The sequence below is a fragment of the Nerophis ophidion genome, linkage group LG04 (genome assembly GCF_033978795.1).
Source record: "Nerophis ophidion isolate RoL-2023_Sa linkage group LG04, RoL_Noph_v1.0, whole genome shotgun sequence".
NCBI classification, from domain to species: Eukaryota; Metazoa; Chordata; class Actinopteri; order Syngnathiformes; family Syngnathidae; genus Nerophis; species Nerophis ophidion.
The window spans coordinates 32,018,477-32,033,070 of record NC_084614.1 but is presented as its reverse complement, the minus strand read 5'-3'; the positions used below and the strand labels follow the sequence as shown (position 1 = coordinate 32,033,070).

At 39.8% G+C, this 14,594-nt stretch overlaps 1 protein-coding gene across 1 annotated transcript in view; it reads right to left on the bottom strand.

Annotated features, from left to right (window-relative positions):
• The window catches only part of nlgn2b (neuroligin 2b), a 337,479-nt gene extending 323,890 nt beyond the window's left edge, over window positions 1-13,589 (bottom strand). Inside the window, exon 1 of the mRNA XM_061897842.1 lies at window positions 13,466-13,589. The gene's annotated coding sequence lies outside the window, so the exon portion shown is untranslated. The remainder of the gene's footprint in view (window positions 1-13,465) is intronic.
• Between the last annotated feature and the right edge of the window lie 1,005 nt (window positions 13,590-14,594).

Sequence of the window (14,594 nt, the reverse complement as noted above, 5' to 3'; positions counted from 1 at the left end):
AGTCTTGTTCACTTTGTATGAAAGAGGTGCATTTCCCCCACTTAGCTCGATCCTGTTTACGATACTGAAATAAGTACCGGTATGTGCAGCGTGCAGTCACTTCTTCCATGCCTGTTGCCGCAAATCTAAAGCACTGGCAACATTTTGCTTTGGAACAAATATCTCGCTCTTGATAGCAATAGTATTAGCCATGTTTTGCGAGGCATGCAGATCTCTGCTTAGGGAGTAAGTTGGCGGAGGAGGGTTACGGATGCTCATACGGGCAAATCATATGCCGGAGCATACATTTTAAATAATCTGCAACAAAAAACTTGAATTCCTCAATAAAATCAACATATCGCCCAGGCCAATGGGAAGTGGAGGTTTGCCGTCAGCACTGCAGAGCCACCAACTACAGTGTATTGTAAGAGGTAAAAGCACGGCACAACGTCTGTTTTGTTTAGGAAAGAACACACAAAAGACAATACAAATAATCCCTCCATTTTCTACCGCTCATTCCGCTCGGAGCCTATCCAAGCTGCATTCGGGCAGATGGCGGGATACACCCTGGACAAGTCAGCACAGATAGAAAGACAACATTCACACACTACGACCAATTTAGTGTTGCCAATCAATCTATCTCCAGGTGCATGTCCTTGGAGGTAGGAGAAAGTCGGAGTGGAACCCACGCAGTCACGAGGATAACATGTAAACTCCACACAGAAAGACCTTGAGCCCGTGGATCAAACTCAGGACTTTTCTATTGTGAGGCACACGCACTGACCTCTGTTCCATTGTGCTGCCTTAATACAAGTACAGAAAAACCTATTTAAACAGATGGTTTGACAAAAACAGACCATCTTTCAATCTCTGTTAAACTAAAATAATTGCTATTCGGTAACAGCAGGAGAGAAAGTCAAACAAATACAAATAAACAAAGAGTAGAAATTGAAAGAGTTAAAAGAAACCAAATCTTGGGTGTAATAATACTTTCATGAAATAAACGCATGTTTAATTGTAAGTTTATGAGCTTGAGTATGTTTACAACTATATTTAGATGTACTAGTTTGCTTTATTTTGTCAGAAAAACTAACGTCGAAACGACAGCAATTGCATGCATCCGGGCAGTCGCAAGCGTCCTTGGTAGCAAAGATGGCGCCTCTCCAATAGTTTGCCATATTCTTTTTATACACGACTCTGGTATTTTCAATTGCACCTTAATTTTATTGACAGTCTGGTTAGGTAACTTATTCATTATTTATTTAGTTTATTTATTCAAAGAACAACACAATCATATGAAAATACATGTATTCAGTTGTTAATGGGTCCCTTTTACACAGTATATATGGTTACTTCCGGTCCTTACAGTATTTTTCTAATTAACCTGGCCTAAGGTTTATGTGTTAAATGAAAAATATTATTTTTGATTAACACACGGTTTCATATCATTTGACAAGGTTGTAAACTGTAATTAGGTTAGATATAATTATTGAACTGCCTTCCGCCCGATTGTAGCTGAGATAGGCACCAGCGCCCCCCGCGCTTCTAAGGGAATAACCGGTAGAAAATGGATGGATGGATGGATAATTATTGAACAAAATTAAAATCAAGAGTAAGATTACCAATTTCATGTTAATATTGGAGTGTCTCTCTGCCCCGTAGTGTAATGTAAAAGTTAAGCCCAAGGTCAAAAAGATTAATAAGCTCTGCAAGAGATGACAGGAATAATTAATTGGACAAACTGAGTTAAAAATCACATCAATATTACGACATTTAACATAATATTATATCATTTAAAAAGTGCCCATGGATGTTATAATTCATTCAGGTAATTGCATTTTCAGGATCTTCATGTGATTCTCGGTCAACTTAGAGCGAGTGCCTTTGTTCATGCAACCAACCTTGCTTCGCAACTTTTGCTTTCTACTGACATCGAAAACTTAAAATGTTAACATTTTTTATCTTGTTTTAACGTTTTAGCAAACACATTTTTTTATTAATATCGACTATGCGTCCGTCCCGATATGTATATATTATATCGTTTTATCGCCCAGCCCAAATTGCAATACTCACTTTTATTGGAAATGTGGATACACTGAGAAGGCCATAGCTAAAATGGGCAGTAGCTCTCTGAATGAGTCAGGAAATAATGTACTACAAGTTGTAGTACATTATTTTTATTACGTGCCAGTGGGGGGAGGAGCGAGCCAGTAGCATATGCTTGCGCCTCTCAGCCCAGGAGCATAAACCAGACTTTCATGACAGAATTCCCAGATAAGCTGCATTCAGCTATTACTACACCCCAGACTCATAGCAGTCGTGAGTTGAGAATGTTAATTTTGCCTGTATGGTGTGGTTTGGTTAACTTCAACATTGGGGATGTAGGAAATGTTATTCTTATAATTACTATGATTAATTCTGCACAGGGTGAGCTGGAATCTATCCCAGCTGACTTTGCAAGAGATGGGGTACACCCTGGTCCTGTCATGAGTCAATCACAGGGCACATAGGAAAAAAAGCAACATCTCTACCACCCAAAAGAATTCTGACCTCCCATTAAGAAAAGTGGATTTGATTGCCTTTGAATGTACATTTTTTATTTGGAAAAATTGTGGTAAATCTATGATTTTCTGTATTTTCTCATTATGCAACATTTGCCATGGAAATTACTGTGTAGATAGTACTGTATTTTGCTTTGGTATAGGTACCAAATTTGGTACTTTTATGGGCACTGACTAAATTCCTGTGGTGCTACGTAAAATAGAACAATGCCGTATTTCGCTAACTTTCTTGTGACGTCTCATCTTTTTATGGACAACACACTTAGCGAGGGAACAATCACTCAACCAAATGTTAAATTTTTTGATGCCAACAAAGCAAGTATGCCTGTTAAAAAAACCTTACATGTACAGTAAGGCTCCACCATTTCAAAATGTACTAGCTTGATGCTAGGACTGCTGATTAGCAATACCAATTTTACATGTTGATTTCAACACCTCCAATTTTGGTAATGAAAATGACAACTAAAATGCCAGTTGAAATCAATACAATGCTTACAGTATAAACACTTTGTTGGGCTCAACATAAGACTAGACTGCCACACTCAGCTACTTTCTAGCCCGGCAACACTCGTGCCATCTAATGTCTTGGAATTGCAACTGCAATGAAATGTATACTATGTACTGTAATATTTGCAAATGAGACACAGAAATGTAACAAGAAAACAAGATATAAGTTAAGTGAATTATATTTATATAGTGCTTTTCTCAAGTGACTCAAAGCGCTTTACATAGTGACACCCAATATTTAAGTTACATTTAAACCAGTGTGGGTGGCACTGGGAGCAGGTGGGTAAAGTGTCTTGCCCAAAGACACAACGGCAGTAACTAGGATGGCACAAGCGGGAATCAAACCTGCAACTCTCAAGTTGCTGGCACGGCCACTATACCAACCGAGCTATTCCGCAACTGGAAAGCACATTTATCATACTCAGCTCATTTCTAAATGTTAATTTAAAAATATGTTTTACATAATAGAGCCAATTTAAGTTATTTAAGAATATCAAAGCCATCACAATTATTAGGTGTGTTTTCAGGACTGCTGACTGTCAAATCAATAAACAATAAACATAGCAAATATGGTACCATTTCATTGTGGGCATCAGTCATGTTTTTTTTTTTTTAAATCAAGTTTTACTGTGATATTCTGGATAAAATGCAGCCACACAAATTAAGGAACATATTTTCTGAACACTTTGAAGGCTCAGGAATATCCTTTCCAAATTTGCACATTTTGTTGCATGAGTTGGCGTGTCAGTTCACTTTTCCTAATCTTATGGCCACAGTTCAAACTAAAAAACTAATCGACAAATGAACAAGAGCACTGCAATGATGCAAGTGTTTTATGGGCATTTAGGACATAACAGCCTGCTGGGCAAGAAACTACCACAGTAGATTCTTTATACTGGGACATTTTTGTCGTAACAAGGCTCATTGGTCCTAAAATTGAAAAATGCCATTAAACCACACAGTAATGCAGCATCAGAAAGCAGATAAAGGACCCATTTCATCTACAACCAAATCTATGATCTGTGCCTTGTTTTTAAAATTCATGGCCTACTTCAATCCATAGACAAAGTCACCAGCGCAAAGGAAGGGTGGTGATGACAATTTCAAGTACTTGTCAAGTTGCTTGAGCGGTTTGTTTTGTACTTTTAAATAGTACTTTAAGTCGTCGTGGGAATGGGAACAAACCCTGACATCTGTTCTCTCATCTGTGTAAATAATCAGTTATTCAATCAATAATACAAACTTTGTATAAGAGAACTCTGAATGTGTTCTGTGCACACGCAACACACTTCCCACCTAAATAAACATCATTCACTATACTTTCAAACATGGGTTTTCAGTGGGAATTTAACCAATGTTAATCCACCTCTTAATACCCCCACTATAGGGATGTAGGGATAAACAGTATAATGATAAACACAGCAAAACTCCCAACAGTTAGTAATACCATCCATCCATCCATCCATTGTCTACTACTTGTCCCTCTCAGGGTTACGGGGGTGGTTGGAGACAAGTCGCCAACTCATCACAGGGCCAACACAGATAGACAGACAACGTTCACACTCACATTCACACACTAGGGCCAACTTAGTGTTGCCAATCAACCTATCCCCAGGTGCATGCCTTTGGAGGTGGGAGGAAGCTGGAGTACCCGGAGGGAACCCACGCAGTCACGGGAGAACATACAAACGCCACACAGAAAGACGCAGAGTCCAGGGAGCAAACCCACGACCTTCTTATTGTGTGGCACCAGCACTAACCCCTGTGCGACCGTGCTGCCCTAGTAATATCGTAAATCATTAAATTATTGCAAAATCGTGACCGATAAGTGCACTTTAATAAACTCGCAAACTGACTAGCGGCAGCTCGCTAGCTTAAATGCCAACATGAAAACAAGAGACATCATTGTCCTTCCCAATTAAGAAACAACATACCCCAATCTAGACATGCTTGAACACATTGCTGTCTGGGCAACCTATCCATTTAATTGTGCACATTCCACCTACAAGCTGTTCATTCATAGAGCAGAATGATCATGCTATACTTAGAATATGAAGTGGAGATATTTCTACAGTGCGTTCAAGGACTGCTAAACAAAGTAGAATGCCACGACGCCCCCGAGAAATAATACAATAATACAAAAATAATAATTAAAATACATTTAATTTGTGAAGCACTTTTTATTTATTTAAATGCATCTTAAAGTGCTCTAGTACAAACCAATATTCAAAACAATAAAAGCCTAGCTATTAAGAGAGATGACATACTAAGATTAAAATACTTTCAGTGAAGCATAAGAAACACTAAACATGCAAAATAGTGGCTTTTTCTAACAGTGAGTCTATTTATTTAAGTTATTCAAAAACATGGTCAAAACATTTCAGTGTGTGCATAAGTGCTTTTTGAGCACATTCAACAATACCACTGTAATAATAACCGTGTTAAAAAAAAAATGCATAATGTTACATCGCTAGACCATTATCACGTCACATTTATACAAACCATCAATAATATACAAAAAATCAAAATAAGAAAGTGTTATTACAGCAAGAGGAGTTTTGCATATTAGAGATGACTATGAAACAGAGTTAACCTTTTATCGTCGAATAGATCGTCTTCAAACCACTCTATATCTGTACACCACAACTTTCTACAACATCATCTGGAGCAGTTGAGAATCAATATGTTGACGTCATGCAAAGACATAAGGATGATGAGGAGGTGGTTCATCAAAAATCATTTACTGTCGGCTTTACCCGCGCCAAAACAACATTAACAGCAGAACTAGTTGATTTTTCAGAAAGTCAACCAATAAAATGGCGGAAAAAAGATGTTACTATCCCATGCCAGCAGACCCTTTAGGGCAATTGAAAACTGACCGGTTAAAGAAACAACCCCATCGCTATTATAGTTTAAATGGCATCTGAGTGCACTCCTAATTCTGCAGGCCCTGGGATGAGTACTTTGACTCATTGGGCAAAACGTACTGAAAGTAGAGTGAAATATGTGGCCATAAAATAGTTTCAAATTAAGATTATAGACTGTTGGGAATAAAAAAATTGAATTTCATACAACAAATATGAACGTTTATATTGTAAATACAGCTCAGTTGTTCTTTTGATCTTTTTGAGGCTTGCAGACTGGCCTTGCTGACCCTGACCGATTGTCCATGTGTGTTTTTCTTCCTCTTTCACTTACAATCAGGGTGCAGGAGTGTTGACTCTGTGCATTGCTCACAGCATCCGAGTGTGTTTATGAAATAACAGAATTAAATGGAAGGAGTGAATAATCTTGTCAGTCATCCACAAACCACAATCTTTGTTTTGATGGGCGGAGGCAAGACCGCCAAGTAACACACATGCGCAGAGAGAGCCTCGCTTATCGGTAGTGAGAAACACTGCAAAGTAACAATAATTATGAGGAATAAAGATGATTGCAAAGCCAGGTGTCCCTGCGTGTGAATATTTCAGCTTTACACCGAATGAAAAAGATGAGCCCATTAACACGGACGAAGGAGCCAATATGCTGAATTAGTTGGAGTGCGATGGTAACAAAACAAAAACAACAAAAAAAACAACAATTGACCCAGTTTCAATATTTGCAATTTTTGCTAACAGAGATTTAGAGTTGACTTTTTTTTAATTTTTTGTTTATTTAGGATAATTAAAAGTTATTGATCTTTCAATTACAATGAAAAAGAAGAATAATAAATCAAAGCTTATTGAGTGTGAAAGGGTTACATGTTGTCGTGATCTCTCATGACAGTATGGACTCATGTTTATTATGTTCCTGTGGTTGATGTTATTTCCATTATAGCGCTCTTGTTTTTTTGGTTTCCATCCACTTCACCTCTGGCCTGAGCGCTGCCTCCCGCATCTGTCCCTGTTTGGAAATTAGGACATACCTGTCCCTGGTTGCCAATCAGGTTGCTTCGTACCCTGTATTTCCACTGGAGGCATAACGGATGCCAAATGGAGTCGCCATGGTGGCGTACTGCTTCCGTTTCCATTCTAATCAGTGAGTCAGTTTCCACCCATGCGAACGACGCCGCACGTCACCGTAACTCGTCCCTGCGTCAAATCTATACAGCGCTTCTATTTTTGCAATTCGCCGCGACACGGTGCATGAATCCAACTAAAATATCCCTGTGTCGGACAGGAAGTCATGCACAAACACAAAATATATTATCCTGTTTACTTTCGAAATAGAATACTTCCTGTTCAAAGCGTATCGTATTTTACACTTTGAAAAGTCCTGATGAGCGAGGACGGACGTGAAGTCAACCTGTCAAATGTTTTCAGACAAAATTTTACATAGTTGACACAAGTGGATTTGGACATGCTGATTCTGGAGGTCCAAAATCAAATAATTATAGTACAGGCATATCCTGGACAGCTATTTGGGGACCTGTGTCAAATACTAGCTGGTAAGCAGGGTAGTAGAAAGTGAGATTTTAATGAGAGGTGTATATGTGTGTGTGTGTGTGTGTGTGTGTGTGTGTGTGTGTGTGTGTGTGTGTGTGTGTGTGTGTGTGTGTGTGTGTGCGTGCGTGCGTGCGTGCGTGCGTGTGCAAAGCTCCACAGGCATAATATTACTGTTGTGTTTTTGCTTCCTGCAAATAAAGAAAACTTAATGTTGTCATTCTGCAAGGCAAAACTGTAGTCTTTTCCACGAGTCAAGTCGAGTCAGTGTCGTCACAGACATCCGCCCGCCTGTTGGAATTGATGGACAGCAAAGCTCGAGACATTCTGCGGTTTTGCCTTTCAGCAGCCGTTACGTATCTCGAATGACAGGACCAAGTTTATTTGCTTCTATTTGTCTCGTAGAACATAATAAACTGGCGGACACATTCTGCGTTGGCACCGTTCTGCAGCTGTTATGCTTCCAGTCGAAATCCAAGGATATGCCTCCCCTGTTCTTTCGGACAGGAATAAATCATCAATGTTTGTTGCTACCACAAGTGTTGATCTTTTTGTGCACTTCCTAGCTGCAGAAGTTCCAATTTTGACCTAAATTGTCATTGTACGTGCACACTGTTTCCTGTCTCTGCATTCTGAGGTCACGCCAACAACGCCAAACAAGTTCCTGACAGAAACTCGGTAAAACAAGAGGGCTGTAACAGAAAAACCAACCACAGAAAAAATAATCAAAAGTCTAAACTCAGGTTGCACGATATAGACAACATACTATATAAATGTTGTAAATTTGGCCCAAAATGGTTTTTAATACTAGCATAATACCATGAAAATGCATGTTGATGACAAATTCCGGCTGTGTTCCGCAAATCTGACAGCAACATGCGAACAACCACATCCTCAACGCAATGTAGCGTTCTCGCTGGCGGCTCATATCATCCTTGGAGGACAACAAGTATCTAAACATTCTACAATGCACACTGCAGGAGGATATAAATAAGCCATACTAACTGCCAGGAGTGTAACATTCAGTATTAATGATAATCACGGTAAAACTCCCGACAGTTCGTATCAAACTAGAAATTATCGAACACTGTGATTGATGACTCACTTTCATACACTCATTGGACAGACTGGTGTCAGCTCACTATCCTAGATGCTAACATGAAAACAAGAGATAATAATGTCTTTCCCCATTAAGAAACATAATACCTCAGTCTAAAATCGTATAAACACATTACTGACTAAGTAACTGAGCTACTGTATTTAATTGTGCACACTGTACCTACAAGCTGTGCTCTCTTAAACAAAGACATTTTTTTATACACAAATGTTTGTTTTTATCAGTCATGAAAGTACACTTTGTGTCTGTTTACGTGTTACTTTTAGCAAATAAATATATTTTAAAATATTTAATTCTGTGTTTAGGTACTTTTTAAACAAAGTTATAATACCGCAATAATAATGATAACCAAGATAATTTTGGGCACAATAACCATGATGTGAATTGTTTATATTGTTATATCTCCTTGCTAGAGCTACAGCTCTTCAATGTAAACAAAGGTGCATGAGTCGATAAAAGTATTGACAGTAACAATACCAAATAATATATAGTATGGTTAGATTTATATTATAATATCAAAAAGTATTTGGGCGTTTTTGTTATTGTTTACAAACTCGGGAAATTAGTAATAAGTAATGACTTATTACATTTTAACAGAAGTGTAGACTGTAGATAGAACCATGTTACAACAGAAAGTAACCAGCTGTGAGCAGTAAATTAACAAGAAGATTAATAATAGTTTTGATAAAATAATACATCTGGAATTATGCGATGTTACCGCTTATGTCAGCAGCTAAATTAGGACCCTTTGTAACCCATACCTAGTACAAACTTCAAGAAGGATCGTGACACTCGCATCATGATTATTATATATTATGATTACATTATTGCCTAATTTGATGTCGAAATAATGTTGAAAATTATATTGTTTATCTGCAATAATTTGTGCGACAATAATACATATTCATCAGCCAAGATGTACTTAAGCAGCCTACTGTTGAATTCTATTTTTTCATTGCTATTTAAATCTAAAAAGGCACAAATGACTGTGGTAACCACAATATCAGCTTAATTGGGTTTAACACTCAGGGGATAGAAGAAGATTTATTTAAAAAACAAGTGTTGCTAATTATATATCAAGGACTTATTTTTAGTCATTATATTCCAGTGTTTCTTAACCACTTGTGCTCTAAGCCCATTGTTGAGTCCAGAGCACCCCCCCAAAATATATTATTTTCAGCTGAGGTCCAAAGGCCACAGCTGTACTCAATTGTAATATACTTTTCCACCACTTGTGGCAGTAATAACAATAGAAAACAAACTGGAGCTAAAGTTAAAGTTAAAGTTAAAATTAAAGTTTGAGTTTGAGTTTGCGTTTATTTCGAACAAGTACCAATGATTGTCACACACACACAAGGTGTGGTGAAATTTGTCCTCAGTGTTTGACCCATCCCTCTTGATCACCCCATGGGAGGTGAGGGGAGCAGTGGGCAGCAGCAGTGCCGCGCCCGGGAATCATTTTTGGAAATGTAACCCCAAATTCCAACCCTGGATGCTGAGTGCCATGCAGCTAGGTAATGGCTCCCATTTTATAGTCTATGGCAGTGGTCCCCAACCTTTTTGTATCCGCGGACCGGTCAACGCTTAATAATTTGTCCCGCGGCCCGGGGGGGTGTCCTTTTTTTATCTTTTTCTTTTATTTCATTTTTGTCATTAAAAAGGGAGTTTTTTTGTGGTTGGTGCACTATTTGTAAGTGTATATTGTGTTTTTTATGTTGATTTAATAAAAAATATAAATTTTTTTTTTTTTTTTTTTTTTAGAAAAAATTATTCTGCAGCGTGGTACCAATCGGGCCACGGCCCGGTGGTTGGGGACCACTGGTCTATAGTATGACTCGGCCGGGATTTGAACTAGAGAAATTTCCATCCATCCATTCATTTTCTACCGCTGGACCCTATCCCAGCTGCATACGGGCGGAAGGTGGTGTACACACTGGACAAGTCGCCACCTCATCGCAGGGCCAACACAGATAGACAGACAACATTCACACACTAGGGCCAATTTAGTGTTGCCTATCAACCTATCCCCAGTTCTTAAGCGTAAAAATTAATGACAAAAGTGTTGAAGCTGTATGTTCATTTGCAATTTAATTGTTATGACAGTTTGTTTAATAAACATATATATAATTTGTTAATTTAGTTAAAATTGTGTTTATTTTAGCACTGTGTAATTGTATGTGGATGTATTTTTCATCAGTTTTTAAGCGTCCCTTTTTGTCCATCCATCCATTTTCTATCGCTTTGTCCCTTCCGGGGTGCGGGGGGTGCTGGTGCCTATCTCAGCTGCATTTTGCGCGGAAGGTGGCGTACACGCTGGACAAATCGCCACCTCATCGCAGGGCCAACACAGATAGACAACATTCACTGTCTCACTCACATTCACATACTAGGGCCAATTTAGTGTTGCCTATCAACCTATCCCCAGTTCGTGAGCGCAAAAATTATGACAAAAGTGTTGAAGCTGTATTTTCATTTAAAATTTAAATGTTATGACAGTTTGTTTAATAAACATATATATATATATGTATATATAATTTGTTAATTTAGTTAAAATTGTGTTTATTTTAGCACTGTGTAATTGTTTGTAAATGTATTTTTCATCATTTTTTATGGGTCCCTTTTGGTAATTTTTGTAATAAGGCTGACCTAAGCCTTGATATTTTTTTGTGATTAACGCATGATTTTATATAGTTTGACAAGATTTATCCTGTCACATTGTAAGTATAGTTAGGTTTAATTATTGAATACGTTAAAAATCAAGAGTAAGTAAGTGTTAAATGATATTAATTATGTGAGTGGGCTAAAACGGTTAAAAAAACCCTGATTTTTTTTTTTAGAGTTTTTTCCATGGAACTGAAAATGTGTTAGGAACTTGCATGGCTGCAGTTTTAGTGACCCCCAAGATGCAGGAACCAGGAGAACGGGGCGCAGGTAAGTTTTCTCCTCATTAAACAGAAGGAGAAAGCAGTCTTGCATTAAACAGTTACCAACATAAGTCAATCCTCGAGCACAGAGGGGTGCTTAAGACAGGCATACATACAAACATGCTGATTGGCAGCCGGTGTGGACCGGCTGCCAATCAACAGTAGGTGAGGAAAAAACAGCACGCTCAACTGGACAAGCAGGAAATGGAAACAAAATAAAAGCACTGCATGGGAAGTAAATACAAAATTTTAAAGGCCTACTGAAACCCACTACTACCCACCACGCAGTCTGACAGTTTATATATCAATGATGAAATATTAACATTGCAACACATGCCAATACGGCCTTTTTAGTTTACTAAATTACAATTCGAAATTTCCCGGGAGTTTCGTCCTGGAAACGCAGTGTAATGATGACGTGTACGCAAGACGTCACGGGTTTTAAGGAAGTATGAGCGTTGCGCACACACACGGCTAAATGTCGTCTGCTTTAACGGCATAATTACACAGTATTTTGGAGATCTGTGTTGCTGAATCTTTTGAAATTTGTTCAATTAATATTGGAGAAGTCACAGTAGAAAGATGGAGTTGGGAAGATTTAGCCTTTAGCCACACAAACACACGGTGATTCCTTGTTTAAAATTCCTGGAGCTGAAACGTTACTATGGATCAGAGCGCGGTCAAGCCAACATGAATCAAGACGGAATGTCAACCAGCAGGTTTCGGTGAGAAAATTGTGGTTAAAAAGTCGCTTCTTACCGGAGAAAAGCTAAGCTTGTGCCGTCCATACCTGCCGTCGACTCCCCTGAGGCACTGTGCGTCAAGACACACGTGGAGACATCATTCCGACTATCAGGTACTATTTAACTCAGTAAAACACTAGCAACGCAATAGAAAGATAAGGGATTTCCCAGAATTATCCTATTAAATGTGTTTAAAAACATTGGAATCCGTCCCAATCGCGTTTTTTTTTTCCTAGTCCGTTACTATCAATATCCTCAAACACAAATCTTTCATCCTCGCTCAAATTAATGGGGAAATTGTCTTTTTCTCGGTCCGAATAGCACTTTTTGTTGGAGGCTCCCATTATAATCAATGTGAATATGTGAGGAGCCATCAACATGTGACGTCATCGTCTGCGACTTCCGGTAGAGGCAGGGCTTTTCTCTTAGCACCGAAAGTTGCGAACTTTATCGTGGATGTTCTCTACTAAATCCTTTCAGCAAAACATGGCAATATCACGAAATGAACAAGTATGACACATAGAATGGACCTGCTATCCCGTTTAAATAAGAAAATCTAATTTCAGTAGGCCTTTAAAAAAGCACAAACAGAAATAGAGTGACATCGTCACAAAATGAGGTTGGCACAGTATAATGCTCTTTAAGAAGGCAATCTACTACCCAACTGATAAAAGAGGCGACTTTCCCCCAAAATATCCTTCTTTTCATCCTGACCTGTCAGAACAGAGGTCTTGTTGTCTGCCATCAACCGAGCGAACTGAATATTAATGCAGCTCCCCTCTCCCGTATCATTAGTGTGTGTGCATTTAACTCCCTGTCTGCATCTTGACACTGGCAGTGTGTGTCCGTGTCAACGTGTGTGTCGTCCACGGAAGAACACATCACCGCCGCCAAGTGACAGATTCTAGCGTCGATACAATAATGATAGCTGCACGTGCCGCGTGATCCAACATGGACGTCATTAGTGGAGTTGGCGTCACTTTATCAACAGGCAAGGCCGAGCTGAGGCTCGAGAAAGGGGAGGGAAAAGACGACCCTTGCGGTCGAAGATGTGCTATGTGGCAACAAAGTGATGGGATGCCCCCCAATAGTGCGTCAAGATGGACAGCGTGCGCAATGTGCTAAGTCACCAGCAGAGCGCTGCGAATTGCGCACAGATGAAGATGACAACACGGTCCGCGAACGTCTCACCGGGAGGCAACATATGTCTTACCTTCAGAACGGCCAAGCCCGCTTGTATCCTCCGGAGTGCGACTAGGCCATCGCTTTAGCGCGGAGGTGATTGTGTCTCAGGAGGCTCACCTTCCCCGGGTTCCGTCCGGCTTCGCCGCCCCCCTCCGCCCCCCGTACCTCCCCCAAATATCTTCTTCCTCTCCCCCTGTTCGTCCTCCTCTCATCCCCTACTGCTTCAAAGATGTGACACTTTTTTTTTGCCTTAATGACAAAAACAAAAACAAAACAAAAAAAATGTACAAAAGGACACGCTAATGCGATAGCGTCAAGATTGCGCGCTGTTTGCAGCCAACGCCAGGTTGTGTCTGTCCTCCGTGGCCCGGTTGTCAATGCTGATCATGGTCCTAAATATCTGCTCCGTGCACCGGACCGACAGGGCCCTCAAAAAAGTCACATCAGTTTGGCTTCATATGTGAAATAGACACCCCGCAAAAAATCTCATCTTTTACGCGCTTGCGCTCTCCCGCTCTTTGCCTCTCTCTCCCCTCTTTCTCTCTATCTCTCTCTCCCCCCCGTCTCACACGGTACCGAGTGCTGAAAAACGCAGCATCGGTCTGACAAACAATGCCGGGATGTTCGTGGCTTTACGATGCTAGAATTAATGCACATTTAAAGACGCAGTGATTGTTATGCTGCATCGAGGAAGCTCGCAATCACCAGTGATGCTCTCTCTCTCTCTCTCTCTCTCATAGGACACTGCTTCAATATTCAAGCTGGTTGTCATGACGAGGAGGTCCGACGCATAACTCAGTGACACTCTGCTGACGTCATCATGTGGAAACCAAAGCCATCATCCTAAACAGGAGGCGGTGGGGGCATGACTGTTATAGAACTACGGAAGATTCAAAATAATGCAGTTTTTTTCCACTGTTAGTGATTATTCATTTTTCTGACAAAAAAAGGATACATTTGCAGACACCTATTTTTTACTAGTATGAACAGGGTAGCACGGTGGTAGAGGGGTTAGTGTGCCTGCCTCACAATACAAAGGTCCTGAGTAGTCCTGGGTTCAATCCCGGGCTTCTGTGTGGAATTTGCATGTCCTCCCCGTGAATGCGTGGGTTCCCTCCGGGTACTCCGGCTTCATCCCACTCCCAAAAAGATGCACC